We start from the raw sequence: 25,826 nt of genomic DNA, 5'->3' as shown, positions 1-25,826 counted from the left end.
AAAACCTGAAGATGAGAAACAAGTTGGTCGTGGGAAGAAAAAAAACGGCAGAAATGTATCCTCTTTCATCGATTCATATAGTCGGTAAACCATACAGGCAGTCTTATTTTCCGAAATAAGTTAAAAATGGCTTTGGTTTTTTTTTTTTTTTATTATTTGTGGCTTCACCCACGGTTTTCTAATTCTTTAACTGCGAGGCATGGTCGGAGCTATGGGGGCCATTATCTCCTGTTAGCTTTTTGACAATTTCACCATCTTTATTTCTGACTTCATGACCACCTTTATTCCTGAAATGAAAGGTCAGGGACCGACCAAAAATTTGCCCCCCCCCCCCCCCAGCAGACAATTCCCAACTCCGTTTATGCTGCTAGGTAATTTTCTTTCAAAATATGTAAACAAACACTTTGCATTCATTTATACGATATATACGCCATTGAGTCTGGGAACGACTGCACTAGTTTAGTTGAGTTAAGCTTTGGTGCGTGAAGTATTGAGTTCTATCCACGCATTCTTGAGCTCTGCGTATTTTAAATTACGTTATCGTATCTCAACTTCGTTCTTTTTTCTTTTAAAACTCCTGAAATAGTAATTATGAGGATCTAGCATAATTTGACCGAATCTAGCATAATTTCGATCAGGTTTTGGAATAATTCCGAACTGTCAGTCTGGCAACGCTGATTTGAACCAGCGAGTTTTGAAAACAAATGAGTGTTAGATACTGGTGGATCATTCATTTGTGAACATGAATACAAATAAATTGCTTGAAATATTCCTTCCATTGAAGAAAATAGTAACAAGTCAAAATGTTCAATAGAGATCACCTAACGAATTTAGCATTTGGAGCCTACTAAGACTACATTTAAGTCGGAGGCGAGAAAAACACTGTTAATAGTGATGAAGAAAGAAAGAAAGAAGCAAAGAAGCTAACATTTGAAACAAGTAAGTTTTTATTTATTTATATATTTATAACATTTGACAAATTTCTTCCATTTTCAGGTTAGGGTAGAGCTTTGTATTTCTCTTAACGGCTTAAGTTTAGAGTTGCCCCTCAACCCCAAACTGGTTTGTGATTTATGCACGGATTAATTTACAACGCCCGCTCCAGCAGATACTCTCACTCAGAAAGGAGAAATTACACATTAATAATTTTATGAAAAAGAATCAAAACTTACCTAACCTTAAGCTAAACCCTACCCTACTTATTTATATCTTAGGCCTATGTTTAGCAGAAGGGGTCCAGCTCTTTTCTCTAAAAAATGTTACAATTTTGGTAATTTCTGCTCACATTCGGTTAGTTTGGGGTAGGGTTAGTTTAGGTTACGTTAGGTTAGGTTAGTTTAGGTTACGTTAGGTTAGTTTCGTTTATGTTATATTAGTGTAGGAGTCTCGCATAATTTTCCAAAAAATGATAGAATTTCGCTTATTTCTACTAATATTACGTTAGTTTAGGTTAGTTCAGGTTAGCTTACGTTAGTTTATGTTAGGTTAGATTTGGTTGCGTTATGTTACGTCTAAGTACTTGTATCACTCATTTCTCCTGTAAATTTTGCGTTTTTACGTGCTTCTGGACCCCTTGTACTAAACATACCCCATATCTTACTCTACTTTACCATACCCTACTCTACTATATTTTTTCAAAGGGCCCTACTTATCGATACGTAGTTGGGGCGTGTCTTACCCTTATGCACTGTAGTTTTTATGTTGTACGTCCATACTGTCCTTATACTGACCTCTCCTTATGTCAATCTGCACCGCTTTTTATAAAAATCAGGAAAATTTACAGGAGAAATGAGGTAAGAAATGATAATTTGAAGTTTTTATTTGATGTTTAGGAATTTAAGTTCGGTATGAGAGTTATGTTTAATACGAGAAAAGATATGTGGAAATTAGTACTATTTGCCGGATGCGGAAGCATTCAGCAGCATGGTAGTTGTAAAATATGGCGAACAGGTGTAATGAATGCTCAAAAATAATGAAGAAAACCTTTTAAATTTTTGTAAAGCCAACGGAGTACTAAAGTTAAGTGAAATGTAATAATTTTTAATACTTTAAGCACTGTTTTTTGTATGTTGCAAAGTCCAAGGGCACCTACAGACTGGAGGGGCAACTCTAAACTTAAGCCCCAGTTTGTGCTAGGTAGCCACTGAAAAGCGCGAGTGCTATCTAACTGAGTCAGGGCAGAAGTGCAGCACGAAAGCCCGAGTGATAAGGGTGCGCCCGTAGGGAGCAGGCGCGTCATCGACGGGGGTTACGCGCATAAACGATGATAGTGGACTAGCACACTAACAACTATTTATTCCGAAGTTAGTCGTCGCCTACTTTTTGGCTAAAAGTGTAATAATTGTTTTTTTTCTTTACCAAAGCTTTACATTTAATTCACATAATAATGCCGAGTGAGCGTTAGCGAGTGGAGACGGGTTAGTGCAACGCAGGGCACGTTGTTTTCTGTTTTTATTACTGCTAAATGGAAATGAAATGAAATCTTTGAGTTTTACGTCCCACGTTTATGCCAGTTAGGCTAAAGGAGACGGTGATAATGAGAGATGAGTGAAATGGTGGAATGAAGAAAGTGGGAGGAAACGGGAGAACCCCGAGACAACCCACGAGCACGGTGTTTGTCCACCACAAAGTTCACTTGGCGGAGGCAGGGTTCGAACCGGGGACCCCAAGCACCAGAGGTTACTGCTAAATGGGAAAACGAGCCTGTGTTCTAGAAGATTGCTGCCTTCTTGGTTATGTTACTAACCGTTACAGTAGACAACAGTGGCGTATTTACGATTTTCTTTCGGGGGGGGCTTTGCTAACTTTCGGGGAGGGCTTTGCTGAAAATGTGAAAATTCTGCAAGATATTTCATATACTTTACTATAGTAAGTAAGATTTCGGGGGGGGCTTAAGCCCGGAAGCCCCCCCCCCCTAAATACGCCACTGGTAGACAATATAACTTTCTCCACGTTTCTTTATATTAGTATATATCAGGGTTGGCAAAAACCATGTTTTTGTTGAAAAAAACAATTTTTTTTTTTTTTGGTTTAAACCAGGTTTGTTTTATTTAAATAATTTGCTCTATATATTCATATCATATATGGACAGAAATAAGTTTGTTTCATCTTGATGTTATTATGCAACAACCGGGTTATGCTGGAAGGGGTCACATAAGCTTAATGCGGAATAAAAACCGCTTCTCGAGTTACATCCGAGAGAAATTGTCCTCCATTTGAACTCGGAACCAGGACTAATTAGCCACAAATGCGATACGTCTGCCGACTCACTCACGAAGGAATCCTCATAAAAATACGTTGAACTGATCTTTACATGCTTCTTGATATAATTGTCAAGAGTAATTTCAGAAGAGCAAAAAGATAAACAGTTCCACAAGTGAAACTATTATACAGAATTACATATGGGCAATTTCAAAGTACTACGGAGTACAGAAGAACTAATTTAGTTCAAGTTAGTTAACAATGACTTTTATTGATACAAATTAAAGAAATACAGCGACTTAATTTGCATATCAGTAAGAAAAGTGAATAAAGATCCGAATTATTTGAGTCCACTTTGGCTCAGACTCATTTATACATAAATAGATACCAGAAATACTTCTCATTTCACTAACTGCCTCTCGTGGGGTCTGTATGACCCCCCCCACACACACACACACAAAGTACGGCATTTCGAAGTATTTTATCAATAGTAAACATTGAAACGAAGCAATATTTAGTATTTTTCTTTGATTGCAATTACATAACAATAATAACTACAAAAAAATTACAAACATTTATAAGCTTAAAAAAAAGTTGCTTTTGTAGTATAATCTTTTTGAGTATTGCATGGGAAATTTAGGTCTGAATATAACACGAACAATGGGAGTGAAACGTGATAACCCACAAATGTCTGTTCATCAAGATTTTACAAACACTTACACTTTTACGAACATTTCTCGTTTTTTGGTTTAAACCAGTTGGTTTTTTTGAAACAAACAGCTGGTTTAAACCAGCCAACCCTGATATATATATAGGATGTAAGAAAATTTAAAGCATCAAACCTACAGAGGTGATTTGTCACATCAGAGCAAAGAAATAGTTCATATGGACCTGTGGTCAAAAGTCCATACTTCCGAAGCTATAGACTGTCGAAGACATAAGAAAATAAACTTTAAAAATCTATAGCTTCAGTGTGGGACCGTGCGCAGTCAAGGAAGACATCACTTAAGAACTAGTATGTGCCCTATTCAAATACCCATGTTTCAGAATACCGCGGTGCTTGCGTATCAATGGACAGTTTATGAGCACTTCAACTTTTCTGAGTATTCCTCAACTGGCTCTATAAAAATTAATGTGTAAGTGCCACAAGATTCTGAAATATGGATATTTGGATAGGGCACGTAGTAGCTCTTAAGTAATGTGTTGACTCGACTGGGATCTGTCTCACAGTAGTGGAACTCTGGACCTCTAAATTTCCTTTTTCCACGTTTTCGGCAGCCTGTAACTATAGACGTTTGACCACAGGTCCATATGAACTTTTTTTTTTCTTTTCGTGTGCAGAGTAAGAATTAAATGATAACTTAGCTGCTGGTAGTCGAATTTCGGTTAAAACTACGCTAGAAGTCGTGTAGCCGAATAGTAACCGAGCAGTACTCAGTGAAACTATACTTTGCCTTTTCCTGGATTACTATAGTACGGAAGGTATAACGTCGTTGCTTTCCCGTGAAAAGTTGTAGTGACGTTTATGGGGAGTTGCCAGCTTGGTTACTCGTGGCTCGCTGAGCGCAGTGAATGGTGGCTGGTGATTTGCTATCCTCTTACCACACACCCAGTGAGGAGCAGGTCCAACTGCGGGAAGCCAACGACGCTATACCTTCTGACCTTTAGTTACCAAGAAAATTGTCAAAAGGTGTTAACCAACTTACTTGATTACATTAAGCAAAAGGAATAACAGCTGTACAGTTTTGCGGTAAAAATAGCCGTCTCGTCTTTGTAATTGCTCATTGCACTTAATTATTGCCGGTACTTGGGCTGTTATAGACAATTAGTTATTTGAACCCCTCTTCCTTGGTTGAAGGACTCAGTTATTCAGGATAAATTAACACGTCTCAATTGATCTTTCTTTTCGAGTATCGAAATTCTTATATAATATTAAATTAGCTGCAGTATGGGATATTTCGAAGTAAAGTTTTCTGGTCACAGTATGAAACATCCTCAGATATGCTAGTTGTCATTGTCGTGTATGCGATGCACTAACCAATTAAAGTAGTGTCTACTAATTACGGCTCTCGTTTAATTTAATCGTGTGGTTGGCGTAATCATAAAAATATTCATCTTTATTAAAAATTAGTTGCTATATAGATGTATATGTAGGATATAAGCGAATTTTAAAGGGAAATGTAGACATAGTAACTCCCACAGGACTTTTTTACAGGGGGGAGTGGGCAAAAGGACCGACATACAAGCAAAGTCACGGATACAAATACCTAGAACCACATAATATTTAATGTAAAATACAATTATTACAACTCACTGCTAACTTTACTAACTGTTGTGTGTGAATAAAAAAATTAGCATATTTTAATACTAATTAGGAAAATCCATTGTTAAAGCAAGTGCTCCCTGCAGCGGGCGGCTATGGTTACAGAATACAGTTTTAGTGTTATTGATACTTCGTAAGTGAAATCCTCATTTAGTTGGGTGAGGAATCTAGAATACGATAGTGCTATGATAAAGAAAAGAGTAAGTTTTTATATTTTAGGTATGTTTTGTATTTGTAACCTGTTCTTCTTTCCGAAAGTATATTCTCCTTTAGAACAACTTAACTCTGTGCATCAGAAGTGCAGAAGTACAACTCTTATGTAAATCAGGCGCAAATATATATGTATTGAAAATTGAAAGTAAAGATTATCATAAAAAAAAAGCAATGATAGAACGACAGTGCTAAAAATACGAACCAACCAGTGCTAGATAGCCACTGAAAAGCACGAATATTATTAACAGAGTGAGCACAAGGGCGTAGCAGGATGAGCTTAGTGTGCTTCCGTATGGAGCGGGCATGTCAGCGACGGTGGATATGCACGTAACCGAAGGTAGTGTAAAAATTTTATATCCCATACAACTATGCCTTACATCTAATATGGCTTTACTTCACTCCTGTGGTTCTGCATCATCACTTTACATAATGCCTTGAGTTCATAATAGCTTCCTTACGGAGTACTATGCATTACGTATTACGTATTTCTACCTATGATAAATATTATAATAGATATAAGGCTCCGATGTATTGTTACATGTAGATTGCTATTGCAAAATGAATCAACATATAAATAACATAAATAATGGTTTGCGCCTTTCATTTCAACTCAGCAAAAAAAAAAAAAAAAAAAAAGCATCACCATCTCAGATATTATTGGAACTTTTTTTATAGCAACTAGACATGTTTTTTAAATGACCCGTATTTTTTGTTGTCGGAAAAGATTTTCCCGCCAAGTAATGGGCCATCAAAACGGGAAGTACATTTTACGAATTTTAGAGGACGTGGAAAATGGTAAACTTCGTAGCCTCACCATTCAGCTATGGAGACAGATAGTTATAATTCTTGTTGTGGTATGTACACTCATGACAATATTATCGCATGTCTATAAATATGTTGTTGTAGGAATATAATTTGATAACGAATTCGGCCGGTATTTCTTATAATGTAGTATGTGTATAATCGGGAAGGACGATGTATGTGGCAAATTTCATGTCAAAAGAGCAGTAAATAAGAACAATAAAACGAAAATAAAACTTTCTTGTCAATTTAGCAATATTTTGTTTTACTCATTCTAATTTTCGTGTTTGTAATTCTTTTCTTCTGAAATTTACTACGAGTATACATTTCCCGATTATACATGTAGTATCAGTATCTATAGTACCCTGCAAAATCATTATCAAATTATATTCTTACAAGAAGACAGTTATAGATATGCGACAATCATTTTGGACATGAGTGTACATACGGATATAAATAAAATATATTTTATTATAGTTTGGTTTGCGCATGCGTATCTTTTGGTACATAAATTAACAAATGAACGTAAGTTTATCTGAAAAGTCGAAGGTTATGCTTTCTTTCGAGCACTTCCGGTTCGAATTTTAAAATTCTATTTTACGGTTGGTAAGACCTAGTTACCCGCTTCGAAAAAAAAATGTATTGCTTGTGTGTGCAACCGTTTTGTCGCAAAAAATTCGAGAAACCGTCGTTTTCAAAAATCACCTTTCTCGAAATCACCATAATTTAAAATCCTGAAATGTTGTCAAATTGTTCAACTTTACATGAATAATAAACACACCAAATAGCATTGTCGACCAATGCTTCACGAATGAACTACAGCCTCTTGAAGTTAGGGAGGTTTCATTAACTTCAATATCACCGTTGGCAACACTGAAAACAATGAAAGTGCAACAATTTGATGATGTTTGTGGTTCACATTCATTAAATAAAGGATAAAAGTTTTTCCTGGCTTCTTTTTATTATTTTAAAAGGCTCTCTGAAATAATAAGATGAGCCTCCCCCTACTCCGTTTTCTTAAACCGATGTAACCTGAGGTGAAAATTACGATTACGAAACAAATTTTAAACTTACTTAAAATGGTTTTCGGAAACAAAGTTTCACTGATTTTTTCCACTTTGAAGTAATTATTTGCTTGCTTAGTGTCTTCTTCGCTAATAGCATGTCACCATGGCAGATGCTCCAATAGGTGTTGGTGCACTCACAACTCGTAGCACGTTGTCGATAGTCACAAAACACTTATATTCTCTTCTCTTATTCTCTTCTGGAAACGTGTACCCTGTTGAAGGTCCATGTGGAGACAAAGAAGAAAATAAAATGAAATCTTGGACGTTTTACGTCCCACGTTTATGCCGGTTAGGCTAAAGGAGACAGTGATTATGAGAAATGAGTGAAATGGTGGAATGAAGAAAGTGGGAGGAAACGGGAGAACTCCGAAAGACCCACCAGCACGGTGTTTGTCCACCACAAAGTCCACACGGCGTGAGCTGGGATCGAACCAAGGACCCTAAGCACCGGAGGTGAACGCTCTACCACTGAGCTACCGCGCCTCCTGGAAACACAAAGAACATTGCAATTTCATGTAATTTATGATTTATTGATAATATTTCTGCTATCCATCACTGGTTATCATATATGCATGTAACAAAGGTTCATTTTTGCAGATTTCTTAAATCTACATTTTGAATTGCAGAAGCTCGATTTTGGGGAAAGCATGAAGTTAGTCCATGATGACCCGTTACTGCCATAAAAGCCAAAGATGACTTCGGTAAATACCAGTTACCGGTCGCACACTTTCCCATTTTTTTTTTAAATTGTCGAATTCGGTTTTTGGCAACAAGACGAGAGTAATACCCAGAGTTGGTACTTGCACTGTACTCACGAATTTTTCTGCAGGTTTAATACTGTGAATCTGTTTTTCCTTTTCCCGGGTTGCCACATTCTTATCCCCCTCTCCCCAATACGTCGCAGAGACCGTTACCACGGCCGGTTTCACTGAAAAGCCACTGCTTTATCGGACCTGTCTGCATCTTGGACATCTGAAAGCAATTTTTAAAGTGGAATGCAGCACCATCAGAAATCACTGAAACGGTTTATGAAATTGTAGACACTTATTTTTACGTGTTCGAACCTTTTTCTATAACATATATTATCGCTTTTCTTCGAGTATTTTTAGAATCTTATTCATGGCTATGAGTACGAGCCGAAATGTGTGTTTTGTCATCGCTTATTACGGCAAAACTGTCAGTTGTTTCATAATAATATATCACTCCCGTAAAGAAGGACATTTGCTCGTTTCTCCAGTGATCATTCTGAACTTCCCTTTGCAGAATAACAGTCCAATTTAAGCGAAGTTCACATGCAGTAAAATAGAATTTGTATCTTGAAATTTTACACGATGCTTTGCGGTAACATTTTTTTACACTTTCATTGTTTTCATTGTTGCCAACTGTGACTTCAAAGTTAAAGAAAGTTCGCTAACTTAAAAAGGCTGTAGTTCATTCATGAAGCATTGGTCGAGAATGCTATTTGGTGTTTATTATTCATGTACAGTTGAAGCATCTGACAAAATTTAAGAATTTTAAATTATGATGTTTTCGAGAAAATGACGATTTTTGAAAATTTGACGATTTCTCGAATTTTTTGCGATAAAACGGTTGCACACAGAAGCGATACTTTTTTTTGGGGGGAGGAAGCGGGTAACTAGGTCTTACCAACCTTGAAAACGGAATTTAAAATTCGAACCGGAAGAAAGCATAAACTTCTGACTTTTCACATAAACTTACGTTCATTTGTTAATTTATGTACAAAAAGATACGCATACGCAAACCAAACTATAATAAAATATAGTTTATTCATATCCCTATGTACATACCACAACAAGAATGATAACTCTACATGTCTCCATAGCTGAATTGTGAGGCTCCGAATTTGACCATTTTCCACGTTTTCTACAATTCATGAATTGTACTCCCCGTCCTTGATGGCCCATTACTTGGTGGAAATTTTTTTTCCGAAAAAAAAAATACGGGTCGCTTAAAACACGTCTAGTTTCTATTAAAAAGAGTTTGAACAATATCTGAGATGGTGATGGTACAATTTTATTTTTATTTATTTATTTATTTTTGCCTCAATTGAAATGGAAGGCACCAGATATCTAATTTAAGTTAAAAACAATGTACGTTTCTCATTAATTTTTAGTTACTATAAAGATGTGACTTAAAATTAGTAAAATACTGTACATATTTTAATTTTTTGCATTTTCTTTTTCTATAATAGATTATTAAAAAACATGGTACAAAACATAAGAAATGTTTATTAAGTACTGACCTGTTCCGAGAGATCAGAAAAGATGAATACGAGCTGGTTTTGGAATGAAAATGGTGTTCTTTATGCTATGTATTGGGTAGTTCAGGAAGTGAGTATTTATTGAATGTTTTATTATTATTATTCGATATGCCCATTATACCATATAGTTGAGACTCTATTGTATTGATAGAAAGTTGAGACACTATAATATTAATAAATTTTCATAGAAATAGGCACTAACTATACATTTAAATAGAAAGAATGTGTCAAATAAAATTTATTGTAGGTAGCCAATGACACCCCAAAATAAACAAACTTCTGTTCTTTATAATATATCGAACGTAAAGAAACGACATTGGTTGATTTGGCGCTTTATTGATGCATTTCGAAGGAAAAAAAGAGAAGCAGGACACGAGGCAATGCTTCAAGAAGACGATTCGTCCAAGAAAAGAAGAAAATTCCCGACGAGAGCTCACGTCGTGGTTCGGATTCCACGTTAATCAGTAGGTTCACGTTTTGTATGGTCTCGCTGTTCACGGGACGTTAAACTCAAATTCAACTGAACTGAAAGAAGAAAATAGATTCAAGCTGATGAAAGAATTCACCGTACAGAATTTTGAAACTGTTGACATTGCAGAATAATGCTGGATTTGGCCCATAATTCCGTCATGGAATGTTAATGTCATGGTAATTGTAACATAAGATAAAGTAAATTATTCAATAGGTATATTAGATTTCACTGTTTCCTTTCCAATTATCTGTGTTGCAAATACGTAGTAATAAGCAGTAATGCAGTGTTATGAATTGCTATGAAGTTATAAATATCCTTTACGTTAGAGATATTGTAAAGATAACTTCACAGAAGTTTACTTTGGGGTGCTGTAGGATGCCTACAGCAAATTTTATTTTAGCCCAATATAGATTCATGCTGAGAAAAATTTCTGCAGGTCATTGTCTCCGATTTTCCTGAAATTAGGATATATCATTCTAAAAACAAAATAATTAGACTTTTTTTTTTTTTTTGCATTATACAAAAAAATATTAGAACTAAATTAAGCATTTGTTGCAACTGAGACTTTCAGTGACTGTTTGCCATGGCGTTTTAAAGAAAATGTGGATCAAATTTAACCTTTCCGAACTTCTTAATTTTAGGTTGTGCAGTTATTTTTTGAGTTTTAGTGATATTAATGCCTATTTTTAAGGCTTTTAGTACGTAATCATCCGGTTTCTATTTTTGAAGTACAATATAACCCATTTAAGTAGATTAACCTATTTAGATATACGGCTTTGCGTCCAAACGTCTCGCTCCCAAACGTCCTGCTCCGGTATCACAGGGTGGTATAGAGGCAGAGGGCTGGTGTTATTTATCACTAGCCTTTAAGATATATATATATATATATATATATATATATATATATATATAAGTGAGCATAGTGAGAAGGACCACATATACTTCTACCTTATTAATTTATACAGTATGGCGCTAAATTCGGTGTACAAAAGCAGAGGGGTGATTCCTGAGAGTAAAAAAGGAAAAAAAGTTCCAATAAACATAGGGCGAAAACCCCATCGTTTATGTGTTATAGGCTGCTGAAATCATGAAAAAAATGAACTTTAAAGGTTCATAGCTCCAAAACTAAAAAAATGAACTTTAAAGGTTCATAGCTCCAAAACTTTGGGACCTACCTTGGTCCGGTCAAGACTTCACTTAGAACCTAGTATGTTCCCTATCCAAAAATGCGTGTTTCAGAATCCTGAGGTGCTTCCACAACAATGTTTATAGAGGGAGTTTGACTACGGGCCTATGATATAAAGTATTCTCCAACTACCTCCATAAAAATTGTTGCGTGAGTACCTTAGGATTCTAAAACATGTATTTTTGAATAGAGCACATATTAGTTCCTAAGTGAAGTCTTGACCCGACTTTGGTAGGTCCCATAGTTTTGGAGCTATGGACCTTTACAATTGATTTTTTCATGTTTTCGGCAGCCTATAACACGTGAACGATGGGCTTTTCGCCGTAAGTTTATTGGAACTTTTTTGTTTGTTTTACTCTCAGGAAACACTCCTCTGCTTTTGTACCACGAATTTAGCGCCATACTGTAGGTATCGTTAAAAAATGTAAATATTAAGCTAGGCTTAATTGCACTTTTTTAAAAAAGTTATCTCTATTACTTTATGGCAGGCATGCATATTGCGGAGTTGGGATTTGGGCGCCAGAGTCCAGCGGGCAAGCTCTGTGTCGGTTTTCTACATTATTTATTTGCAAATACTGAACAAAAATTCAGAATAAATTAAATCTTTTAAAAGTGTTTTTCTTTTTAACTCTTTTTAAAGCGAGCTTATCTTCTTTATCTTTTAAGTCGAAGCAGGAAATATAAACCACCGAACGATTTCTGTGTATGAACTGTCAAACTCGTAACCCAGCTGAGTTACTTTCCTTCCTTCGCTCAGTAATACTCATGCATCTACAATTTCCATTTTCATCCTAAATCAAGTTTATTGTGTTCTGTAATATCATTATTTTAAGTTTGGATCATAGTTTTAATTCTATATCTACACTATAACTTTATTCAGCGTACCAAATTTGAGTGATATTTATTAAGATATTTAGTACATAACTTCCAAAAGTATAGGAAACAATGTTTTAGTATTTTGGATAGCCTGAGGTAAGATAAAAAAAAACGCATAAAACGCTTTGTTTGACTTAACCTTGATTCTGAGATATCTTTCGTTTTTAAATTTTGCCACACATGCTACAAATAGTAATTTTACAATTGCTTTATTTTAGGAGTCCACTGTGTTCGGAGGCTATCAACCGAGATGATTTCAAGGTACGCCGCACACAGGTACTACATAGACGGTACCAAATTTGACCGTAAGTAAGGATGAATCCCAGAAAAAGGAAGGAAGTGTTGTGACTCACCTAGCATTTCAAAGTGTCTTCCTATGTGATGAACTATCATCAGCCTCCCATCATTAGCGCGCGGCTTGCTCAATTTGCAGATTCGACGAAAAACGTTGTATATATAGAGAGTTTGGCATAGAGACATTTAGTATAGGAAGCCCAAAATTCATAGCGTCAACATAACACCAATTTAAAAATATAGACTGAAGATCTAATTAATTCTTATTGACTGTGATTTTTTTTTATTATTGGCGTAGCTCGTTTCGTGTGATGTGTATGGTACTCATTTAAGCTAATTTGCGTGCATATTATGCTGTTTTAATTTATGGCAGTTAAATCACACTTCAGATTCTAAAGTAATGTATAATATACCTACTTCGTATCGTTAAATATATTCTTAGATGAAGGTGACAGAGAACTTTTCAAGAAATAGTTTAACTTATTTTGTGTGTGTTGAGGGGAGGGGGGACGTAAGTAAACGCATGATTCTGCTGCTTGGTTTTCGGTGATTGGTACAGTCATCTTCTGAACTACAATACTAGGGTGTGGGAAAGAGTTTGTAAGATGCAACTCTGTTCAAACTTTTCTTACAAAGTGTTTTTTTTTAATGTTAAATAAAACTTGTTAAAATTGATACACTGATGAGGTGTATATACATTTCAAACTATTATAATGTACTGTATGCAATTAGTAGACTTAAATTAATATAGACTTTTTGTTTATGTATTCACAGTAAATATATTGTGTACTACAAATGTATACTTAATGTAAAATTTAATAAATTATTACTGTAATTATTCTCAATAAATGTACAGGATTTTATTTTATGTATTGTCTTTTGAAGGTTCATTCCTTTATTTGGCTTTCGGTTTGTTATGTAATCATAAGGAATGTAGGATGGTGGAATTTAGATCATTTTAAGGATAATTTCTCTATTATATACGATAACTCAAAGAAATAATCGATTGTATATCGCATTAAATATTTACATGATATAAAATAAGTTATTTTCCCCATTTATCATGTATAAATCTTACCACCAGTGGGGTTCTGTAGTATAGACACTAGTTGCCCAAGTACTTCACAAGTTGCGGTATAGTCAATGCGGTCTGGTTGCTTGAGCACTGACTTCAGGAGTGGTAGAATGAATGACTATTCGGAAACAGTGAGTAGCCTAGTAGTTAATGCATCGATACGGTAAGTTGAAGTTACAGGTTCAAATCTTAGTCCAGTCTTGCATTTTCTTTCCTTTTGTAATTATGTACTTTAGCTTAGTAGACCTGATTTCTTTATACTCGAGTTATTCCATCATGACTTTCAACACAAGGACGACATGAACCACTCACATGTTGATAACTGGGATGTCTTCCTTGTGCTCTGTCATTTATTCTACGCACTACAATAGCTGTTTTAGTGTTGTGTAAAACATACAACGTAGAGCACAATTAAGACACCTCGACTGTGGACATCTGAGTGGTCCACGTCGTCCTTGTGTTAAGAGTCGTGGTGCAATAAAATGGTTTCATGATGATATGATCACGTTTTATAGTGATTCTTTATAAGAAAAACTCATTATATACACGTGTTTGTAAGTTTCGTATATTTTTAATACTTCTGTAAGAAACTGTACTATAGCATTTTTTTTTTAGTTCCATTAAGAATACTTTTCACAAAATGCATGTGATTTGTTCCGATTGTTATTGTTCCTCCATATTTTTAAATGAATATTGACATAGATATAGAATGTGTGTCCGAGATAATTTAGTTTTCTCCACTTGTACTGCACAGTGCCCCCTGTGGTGTCGCCTTGTAATATTAAGGGATCCCGGGTACATGACAAAATATTTAGAAAATATTTTCAGTACATGATAGAAAATATTCAGAGAATATAAGGTAGACAAATCAAAAACATTTTCAAATTACTTTTCTTGGTGTTCTGTAGCAGTAGCAAATGTTAAGAAAATATTAAACTAGTTTCAGACGAATTTGTGCTAACAAAGAAAATATTTACGATTTATTTTTCAAATAGCAATTGATATGTTTTTCATTTGTTATTGTATGTAGTTTCAGAACGTACTTAAAGTATTTTCTAACATTTTCTGGTTTTCGCAGAGAAATATTTTAAATTCTTTCTGAATATTTTTCCGTCATTACCACCATAACACCTACCGTTTGAAATACATTTCTTTCTTCAACCCATAAGTTAGAATACTAGAATTTATTTCAACAAATTTATGTGATGATAGAAGTTTCCGTGTGTTCTAAACCGGTTCCAACATACACAGACTTCTACCACCCCATCAATTTGTAAAAATGAAATCCAGATATTTTAACTTACAAGAGTTGGAAAACTGTTCAGTATGCATTTCCTTCAGTATTGAAGAAAGAAATGTATTTGAAACTGTAGGTGTTATCGTGGTAATTACGAAAAAATATTCAGAAAGAATTTAAAATACTCTATGTGAAAACCAGAATTCGTTAGAAAGTATTTTAAGTACGTTCTGAAACTACATGCAATAACAAATCAAAAACATATCAATTCCTATTGGAAAAATGAATCGTAAATATTTTCTTTCTTAGCACAAATTCATATCTGAAACTAGTTTAATATTTTCTAAACATTTTCTACTGTTACAAAACACCAAGGAAAATAATTTGAAAATGTTTTTGATATCTCTACCTTATATTCTCTGAATATTTTCTGTCATGTACAGAAAATGTTCATTAAATATTTTCTGTGATGTACGGAAAATATTCACTAAATATTTTTTGTCATGTATAGAAAATATTTTTTGGTATGAGTGGAAAATATTTTAAAATTGTTATTTTACAGAACATTAATTTTTGTTAAAAATGGATTAAAAATCTTCAGAAAACATTTCAACTAAGTACCCAATACATTGTAAAAATATTTAGAAAAAATTTATTTATTTTAGACAAATGATTTTCAGTGTTATTGGCAAATGATTTTAAAATATTCCATGCGAAACATTTTAAAAACCATTCCGTTAACATTGTATAAAACGTTTCAAATACATTTTCAGTAATGTGTGGAAATGATTCAGAAAACATTTTTCGGAAAACTTTTCTAACGGCGTATAAAATATTTCTACAACGTTTTTGAGTATATTGCGAAAATATTTTCAGTATTATTTGGAAAATGTTTTCAACAACATATGGAATATATTTCCTTAAGGGAAGTAGGATACATTTTCTGAAGGAAAATGATGGTACGTTTTAGAAACGTTTTGAAAATATTTCATTGCTGTGTGGGATGCTACTTATGTTTGAATTTTAAAAGATGTCACAAATTGTTTACGACATATAGCAGTGCTTAGTTTATTAACAAAGAATATTACTGAGTAATTTTATGTACCTACCTCATTTGGTGATTCCATTCTAGATATTTCGAGATAGTATCTATATAGGGCCTACTCCATTTCAGTCTTCATAACAAACTAGTGGTTGTAAATTACATGTCCCGCCCACGGTTTCATATTTATTGTGTTAAACAGACACAACCACACGCTCAGGTTCACTACATATACATCAAGCAGCAATTCCCTAATATCTACACAATTTACACATCGAACCGCACTAGTAAAAATACACATATAGAATTGTTCAAAGAACCATGTTAGTGCTACGCGATTGCCGACTCATCGCATCTAGGACTTCAATCGGTGACAAATTAATGTCCCGTTGCATTTACATCAGCGCAAGGCCCGTCAATCTTTCATCTTCCGTTCTGTAATGAACAAAAGACTTTACCCTCTTCAATGTAGATAAAGATCGTTCAACTGCAGCTGTCGATACAGATAAAGATGCGAGCACTTTCAACAACAAGTTAATTTTGAGATAGAATGCTATCTCACACGAAACAAATGTTTTAAGAGCTATTGTCGGTCTTAACTGTAATGGTATTGGAAACCACTTCAATTACCAAAGTTAATATTCATTTTCCAGAACTGATGAAGAAAAAAAAAATTGCAGATAGGATTCAAGATGTTTTAATATCTCTGCTATTTCTTTCACCAGTTTGCGAGACAAAATAATTTCAAAAGCAACAATCAGTTCAGCAGTTTCTTGAAATCTACTTTGTAGTTGTTTCACTAAATCATCTAAGCATGCAATAAAAATAGCTCTACGATATAATTCTTATGGAGTGCTTGTCGGGAGATACTTTCGTTTCACTTGCTGAAAGCAAATTCGTGAAATTTTAATCTCTTCATGGAAAGCTTCTTTGGTCATTATTAGAGACCGGATGTTAGGCAAAATGCCTATTCTTTAATATTAAAGATATGATCAAAAATAACGTTTTAAAGTTTATGTGGGGGGTTATAGTTTCGATTTAAGCCAATTTTATTTTGCCTATTTTGCCTATTTCGACCTTTACTGCCTAAATAATTGCTTTAGTGCCTAATGTTGCCTATTCTATGCATTTTCTTTAAAAATAAGCCTTCATTGGGAAAATGTATAATTTATACAATATAAATAATATACACGTATATACGTATAATAAATGTTTGTAATTACAAGCACGTGCTACGTTACAATGTACATACAGGGTGAACTTTAAAGATGTGCATATACTTCGGGAAGTGATTAATGACATCAAAAGAACAAAGAAAGTCCTCTTGTATTTTGTCGAATTCTGTGTCGTGTACGAGTGACAGTGGTGCCAACTTGGAATCGAAAATCGTGCACATACTTCGACAGACGATTCGTGACGTGTAAAGAAGACAAAAAGTTCTCTTGAATGTCAGGAAACACCTCCCGAAGTATGTGCACACTTTTATGTCTCGTTCCAATTCTCAGGATTCAATTTTCAATTCCAAGATGGCACCCCTGTTACTCGTACACTACGCGGAATTCCACAACATGCAGCAGGACTTTTTGTCTTCTTTTGATATGCATCATGCAACAGGTCTTCTTTTGATATCACGAATCACCTCCCGAAGTATGTGCAGATATTTTAGGTCCACCCACCATGTATGGAATGCATAACAATAAAAGAACATATTAACAAACATGTATGTTTCTATTTTCTTTGAACATTATCTATGACCTAAATTTATTTTTTAATGGTATTGAGTATTTATCTTCATTATTTCGAGTTACATTTTAGTGCCTATTTTACTGCCTATTTTTTAAATTTTTAGTGCCTATTTGCCTGCCTATTTTACAGGTTTTTAGTGCCTAAACATCCGGTCTCTAATCATTATACTAGCTTTCACAAATATTTCATGAAATTTTTGTTCCGTGTTGCTTCCCAAAATTATAAATTGAGAACTAATACCAGAAACAAAAGATATAGCAAAACTCCTCTCGGGAGGGGGCATACTTGAATATCAATTCCACTTTAAAAGATATTGTGACTATCGTACAGCACCAATTTTTACATCAAAGAGTTTTTTTTTAATTTTTCATAAATTACGCATGAGGATTCTACATTTACCCATATCATTTTGTTCAGCTTTTAAGATCTAGCAAATGATATATTTCTCATTTTTTGTCGCCACGAAATGCTAAATTGTTGAATTATTTTTGCTGAATGCATAATTACAAAACTAACATCAGAACATAAACACATGTTTCTTTTTGAGGGGGGGGGCGGGATTCCACTTCAAAAAGATGAAAGAAGACGAAAGCAATGCCGCACATGCATGAAGAAAGGAAGGCAAGAAAGCGTATCTTGACTCATAGAACAAACAGGAATAAAACTTGAGATGTGGGTAGTTTCTCTTAGTTTTTTTTTTTCTATTAATAACTCGTTTGTTGTACAGGTATTTGGTCTAGGAATTAATTCGTGCGGTTGGTATGCACACATTGAAGCTGTAGTACAAACACAAAATACATAAATACCTTAAGAAAAATATTGTCCATCGCTAGCCACCACTTTCGCCCATCTGTCAGGCAATGTACGGATTCCGTGGCGAAAGAAGTCCTCATCCTTGGAAGCGATCCAGTCAGAGACCCATGTTTCGATATCTTCTGAAGAAGTAAACCGCTGTCCAATCAAATCGTTGTTCATGCAATCGAACAAGTAGTAGTCCGAAGGAGCAACGTCTGGTGAATACGGCGGGTGGGGTAAAACTTCCCATCCGACATTTTCTAAATACGTTTTGACCGGTTTTGCGACATGTGGGCGAGCGTTATCATGTTGAACAATAAGTTTATCATGTCTGTTCTCCCATTCTGGTCGTGTTCTGGCCAGAGCTTGCTTCAAACGCATTAATTGTCGTCGATAACGTTCTCCATTCATAGTTTCACCCGGTTGCAGCCGCTCATAGTACACCACACCTTTCATATCCCACCATATGCACAGCATAACCTTTGCACAGTGAATATCTCGTTTTGGTTGTGATGGACCTGGTTCACCTGGTTTCACCCAGGCCTTTTTTCGTTTAGGGTTCTCGTAATGGATCCACTTCTCATCACCCGTAATAATTCGATGCAGAAACCCCTTTCTGCTCTGTCGTTGAAGCAGCAATTCGCAAATGGTTTTTCGTCTTTCAACGTCTCTGTCTTTCAATTCATGTGGAACCCAATGTGACATCTTTTGAATCATTCCCATGGCTTTCAAGCGTTTGGAGACTGTTGTTTGATCAACGCCTAATGCTGCTTCAAGTTGTTCCTGCGTTTGACACGAATCCTGCTCGAGCAATGCTGTCAATTCTTCGTCTTGAAATTTTTTTTGGCTGTCCAGCTCGCTCTTGGTCTGCCAAGCCGAAATCACCACTTCTAAACCGTGCAAACCACTTCTGACACGTTCGCTCAGCTAGAGCATGGTCACCATACACTTCCACCAAAATACGATGACTTTCAGTCGCACTTTTCTGCATGTTAAAGTAATCCAGCAGGACACCCCGCAAAAACACTATCAGGCACAAATTGCGCCATGTTCACTTAACTACAAACTGGTGTTGTTGACGCTTTAATCCACTGCCCTATACTACGAACGATACGCGATGACAGGGGTTTGCAACACATGTGTGGATACACGGAACTGTGGGACGCTCCGTTCGTTGCGCCATCTGTTTTCCACCCGCACGAATTAATTCCTAGACCAAATATAAATTATTGAAAGTACAGTTGAAAGGAGTGGAAAGCGAGCTCAGGGTGGTGGCCGTAGGTTACGAGAGGTAATCTTACTTGCTGCCTCGTTCGTATGGATATACATTATTTCTTTTTAATCATGGGATTAGTAGGCCCTATTTATGATTTTGAGATGGCAAAGTATCGGAACTTTGTTAATTTAAACTTATTTCAACGTCTTTGTCAAAGTAGAGATTGAAGGATCAAATTTAAGGAAACAAAAGTTGGTAAGGTGATATAAAAATACATAGGTAAAATATAATAACTTTTGTCATTACACTCATCATTAACTTAAGAAAAAATTCCTAAGATACACGTGCCACTCAAAGAACCACAAATTTTCGACAAAGAAATGCAAAATTTGATGAAAATGAATGAAAGTACGATTAAAATATGCTTTTCTGAAATAAGCTTGTGATTAATGTTAAAGTTTCATTATTTCGATTTTAGAAAAAAAAGAATTGAGATATACGAACATAATTTGTTACTTGCTAAATATTGATTTTCTACTTTTCACTGTAGAATAGCAAATTAAGTAAAATGACAGAAACAAAAAACATTCTAGATTATCAATAGAGCAACCCAAAGGCATATAAAGCATAACAGCAATTTACACATATGTTTGGTACCTAGAACATGGTTGTGGTTGTCTAAGGGTCCAGAAGCAACTAAGTTTAAAAGCACAATCAAGCATAATTTTAGAAAATAAATCAGGTAATAGTAGCCTATACATGAGAACCCCCTGATCGTTTCTTCTGTGTTCTATTACCACTTATACATGAAATAGGCCTACCATAAATTTTCTACGTAATACAATAGTAAGAAGTATCCATGTGCACAAGACATGCGATATGCGTGAATTCTCCCCTCCCCCCCCACACACACATAGTCATAGGTAAAGTACAAGGGCACTACAAATGCAGATATAAAGTACATGTACGTTCTTTTTTATTTTCATATCAGTCGATAAGTAAATAAAAGTCGCTTTGTTACCCCCTTTGTAAGTTCGTACATACTCAATGAATAATACCTAAAAGTACGAGCGTCCTGCTCCTTCGGGAACTGATGCAGCTTCATGTATACTATATCCATAAATCATAAAGAATAATTTAAAATATATGGCACTATTCTTGGAAAATTCTATTTAACTGCAAGTTTGACACTGTATTAATATTTTAAAAAACAATATTTACAATGCAAAATCTTTGACGGCATAGCAATGCGACAACGAAAAACATACAGGGTTTGTCCGGGAAGTAATAGAACTGATTTTATTCCGCCATGACTGTACTTCGGAGCGTGCGCGCACCGACTGGATCCGGTAGAGGGCGTTCCTAGCTAACGAACGAGCGGCTGGTCAGTTGTCTCCGAGCACACCGAGAGTCAGGAAAGACTTTTTCACGCGACGTGTTTCTGTGAGTGGTGCAAGCCGAAAATGCAGCGTTCGTTAGAGCAGAGGTACGCGATTAAATTCTGTGTTAAACTCGGTAAATCTGCGACAGAGACGTTTGATATCATCAAGCAGCCTTACCCACATGATGCTTTAGCAAGAAGTGGTGTGTTTCGGTGGCACAAGGCCATTTCGGAGGGCCTGGAAAAGGTCGCCGATGAAGACCGTGCTGGAAGACCTTCGACTTCGACAAACACCGACAATGTGACTCGTGTGCGCGAAGTTTTGAACTCAGACCGTCGACTAAGTATTCGTTTAATTGCCCAGATGTTAAATTTACCAAAAACTGTGGTTCATGAAATTGTGACGGAGCATTTGAACATGCGCAAGGTGTGCGCGAAGTTTGTCCCAAAAGTGCTCATTGACGACCAGAAATTGCGGCGAGTGGAATTGTGCCAAGAAAATTTGAACATGTGTGAAAGTGACCCCCAATTTTTGAATAACGTAATCACAGGTGACGAATCATGGATCTTTGAGTGTGATCCCGAGACAATGAGACTATCTTCCGAGTGGCACACGCCGGCGTCACCTCGCCCAAAAAAGGGAAGAATGAGCAAATTCAAAGTGAAAACGATGCTCATTGTCTTTTTTTAACATCAAAGGCATCGTCCACCATGAATTTGTCCCTCCTGGACAAACCGTCAACGCCAAGTTTTACGTGGAAGTGCTCAAGAGACTCAAACGAAGGGTCAATCGGGTCCGACCAGACATCGGAGCCGACTGGAAGCTGCACCACGACAACGCCCCGGCTCACACCGCCTTTCTTGTGAACAGCTACCTGACCAAGGCCGGCATCCCAACGCTTCCGCAGCCGCCCTACAGCCCAGATGTGGTTCCCCGGACTTCTTTTTGTTTCCTCGCCTGAAACGCCCGATGAAAGGCAAGCATTTTGAGACGACAGAGGGGATCCAAGCAGCTTGCACCGCGGCTCTCAAGGCTATTCCGGAGAATGACTTCCGTGACGCCTTCAATGCTTGGAAATAGCGCTGCATCGACGCAGAAGGAGCCTATTTTGAAAGTTTTTAAAGAATTGTAACGATTGGCTCAATATTTTTTTAATCGACTCAGTCCTATTACTTTCCGGACAAACCCTGTATTTTGGTTTCTGTAAATTTTTGGTGTAATCCTTTCAAATGGAGGGAAGAAAAAGGAAAAGAAGAAAAAACTTTCCGTCAACAATGAATGAACGGTAGTTTTCTTCTAACAAGGCAGGGTACCCAGGTGTAACACACCGATTGTGATAAGATTGCACAGATATAAAGAATATTGAAAAAGAAGCGACACGTATTTTTTTTATATCGGCCAACAAGCACATTGAAAGGGTCAAATAGGGGCATAAAAATGGGGTCAAAATGAGATTATGTGGAATATAGCGAGAACGAGAAGAGATATCAGAAAAGTTTGAATGTACGAAATACTACCCATGGTCGACGCAATTCAATGAGGTAGAACGCACCCATGAGAAGAGAGCAGAACATCCGGAAATGGACCAATCACGTGTACAACATTGTCACAATGTGTTACGGAAAAGAGCGAAAGGGGTGACAAGGAGCAGGAAGAAAGAAGAAACGAAAACAGAAAATACGTGTTTTTGCTTTGGGTGCATACATCACCCATATGCGAAAAAACAACAACAAAAAAAAAACACACAGATTTATCTCAATGCACGAAGATGGGATAACACGCAGAAAGGATGCAAACGCCGTTTGTATAGGCAGCCAGCGAAATAGTACCGCGCAGTGGGTTGCATTTATCGGAAAATGGGAACAAAAATTCATAGCACAGTAGAATGTAATAGCAGGTGGTCCACATACATAAGATAAACAGCAACATTAATATCAGTACCACACATGAGTATCAACATTATATCACTACGAAAATACGCGTAGAACATAACAGTAATAGTAACAATTTTGTTTTTGTGTTACTACTGCCTACATACATTTTTGTTTAGAACATCCATCTCATCGTTGTTCTCATTACGCGATATATGCAACCCACCGCGCAGTGCTGTCTCGCTGGCTGTCTATATGAACGGCGTTTGCATCCTTCCTGCGTGTTATCCCATCTTCGTGCATTGAGATAAATCTGTGTCTCTTTCGCATACGGTCAACATATGCACCCAAAGCAAAAACACGTATTTTCTGTTTTCGTTTCTTCTTTCTTCCTGCTCCTTATCACCCTTTTTGCTCATTTCCGTAACACATTGTGACAATGTTGTACACTTGATTGGTCCATTTTCGGATATTCTGCTCTCTTCTCATGGGTGCGTTCTACCTCATTGAATTGCGTCGACTATGGGTAGTATTTCGTACATTTAAACTTTTCCGATATCTCTTCTCGTTCTCGCTATATTCCACATAATCTCATTTTGACCCCATTTTTATGCCCCTATTTGACCCTTTCAATGTGTTTGTTGGCCGATATAAAAAAATACGTGTCGCTTCTTTTTCGATGTTCTTTATGTCTGTGCAATCTTATCACAATCGGGCTGTTACACCTGGGTACCCTGCCTTGTAAGTGTAACTGCGGAGTTCTGTGAGAAAAAGTTGAAGTAACGTTTAAAAATTATTTTAATAAAGTTAGGATGTGATACATCACAATACATACTACCAATTAATATTTAAAAAATAAAACGAAATGTAATTAAATGCCTTATAATTTCCTGTGTATAATAACCAACTACTTACCGGAGATGTGTTCCGTTCCGTTTGGCTGTATGTAGGCGTGCGTTGTTGTGCAGTAACAACACGCCCTCTCGGTGTGCCCTCTCCCCCCGCCGCACAGAGGTCTGAAAACGGAATTTACCCGGACAAAAATATTTGCTCTGGAACTGATGCTACAAGAGCATTGAAAATGTTACAAAAGCTTAACACTGTCGTGTAGTGGGGTTGCACTGGCCACACTAGCTGGGTTTAAAAATAGTAGTGTGTGTGTGTGTATTTTTTTTAACGTAGCCAGACACTGTCACTGGCAGTCACTTGTCAATTAATATTGGCAATTTTTAGTGATTAAATATCGAAAATAGGCATTTCTATTTGCAGCACTGTAATGCAAATGTAAAAAGCGTAAGGTAATATTTTATAATATTTATTCTGCTGCATATCTCATTAGAAGGGTTCCCTAGTCTAGTGATTGTAGTTTTGGTTTCATTTTAGCGTGGTCCTGGGTTCAATCCTCAGCCCGAACATCCCACTTTCGGCGTCTACTCAGGGTCAGGAGGCAGCAGGGGTAATGTATTCAGGGTTAGGCAAAAGTATCGGAACAGGCCAATAATTACGAGACAGCGTCGAATGCGGTGTCGTCATAATCGCCACATTATATGATACCATCCATTGATCAGAGAAATTTATTTTATGTAATCTTAATATATCTATATTACTTTGAGGAGCTGCTGAACCGATTATAGTAATATAAAAAGATTGCAAAAGTCAAAATATTTGTTTATAATTTGTGTACTTAATATTCTTGCATATTTGATAGATTTCGTATTAAATTTTCCATATATTGCTATTTTCGGTAGCATTGTTCTGTTCCATTGACCAGACTAACCCAATATAACGATTCACTGTATGGCCCAATATTTTTTTTTTTTTTTTTTTTTTTTTTTTTACGCAGGGCTCGAAATGGAAAGTTTCACGAAACAGAACGCTAGATACTTTCTGAAGTGTGCTTCAATTTGTATGAGTTTTTGTGTGGTTCATTGAATCTTCTCACGAGACGGAACGGAATGGTTCCCGCATTTCAAGAACCGAAACGCCGTCCGGTCCGCTCCGGGTCATTTCGAAAAAAAGAAAAGTGGTAATTTAACGTCCCACGTTTGTGCCAGCGATAGGGCTAAAGGGGACGATGAAGAAGAATAATGAAATGATGACGAAGAAAAAATTGGTGGAATGAGAAAGTGGGAGGAAACAGGAGAAACCCGAGAAAACCCACGAGCACGGTGTTGTTCACCGCAAGCTCACATGGCAATGCTTGGGATCGAACCTGGGACCCCGAGCATCAGAGATAGGCGCTCTACCACTGAGCCACCGTGTCCCCCGGTCCATTTCGAGCTCTGTTTTTACGTCGGTGTTTGAATTTCGTCCTTCAAATTGGCCTTAAAGTTTTCCCATCTTTATTAATTTTTGTTTGCAGATAAAGCAAATATCCATGGAGAAAAGAAGGAAACCTGTAAGCCAAGTTACAACTAGGCATAAAAGGCGGATGATTCAAAACTTAGCTGGACAGATGCTGAACAGTGCTCCGAGCGAATACGAAAAACCTAGCTGCGAGAAGGAAGAACAGGCTGCAGAAGAGCTGTCCTTCATGTCTGCAGACTTGACTGAGAAGAAATGATACCTTCGTCGGAAAGTTATTACGATAGTGCCAGTGTGTCACCGCTTTATGAATATTCAGAATGTAAGGATAAATCAATGGGCGGCGATGCGACTGTCGTTAAATCAGGTGGAAATGACCTCGCCAACCAGTTAGCTCAATGGGCTTTACGAAGAAACATATGCCACGACACTCTTGGCAATCTA

At 36.4% G+C, this 25,826-nt stretch overlaps 1 long non-coding RNA gene across 1 annotated transcript; it reads left to right on the top strand.

The window, feature by feature from the left end:
• Positions 1-702: 702 nt before the first annotated feature.
• Positions 703-13,796, top strand: LOC145671952 (uncharacterized). Its single transcript, XR_014128599.1, has 3 exons — positions 703-939; positions 9,818-9,956; positions 12,639-13,796. It is a non-coding gene; the product is annotated as an uncharacterized LOC145671952 (long non-coding RNA).
• The last annotated feature ends 12,030 nt before the right edge of the window (positions 13,797-25,826 follow it).

This window comes from Thermobia domestica, chromosome 15 (genome assembly GCF_964235325.1).
Source record: "Thermobia domestica chromosome 15, izTheDome1.hap1.1, whole genome shotgun sequence".
Classification (NCBI taxonomy): domain Eukaryota; kingdom Metazoa; phylum Arthropoda; class Insecta; order Zygentoma; family Lepismatidae; genus Thermobia; species Thermobia domestica.
This window is presented reverse-complemented; position numbering and strand designations above follow the sequence as displayed.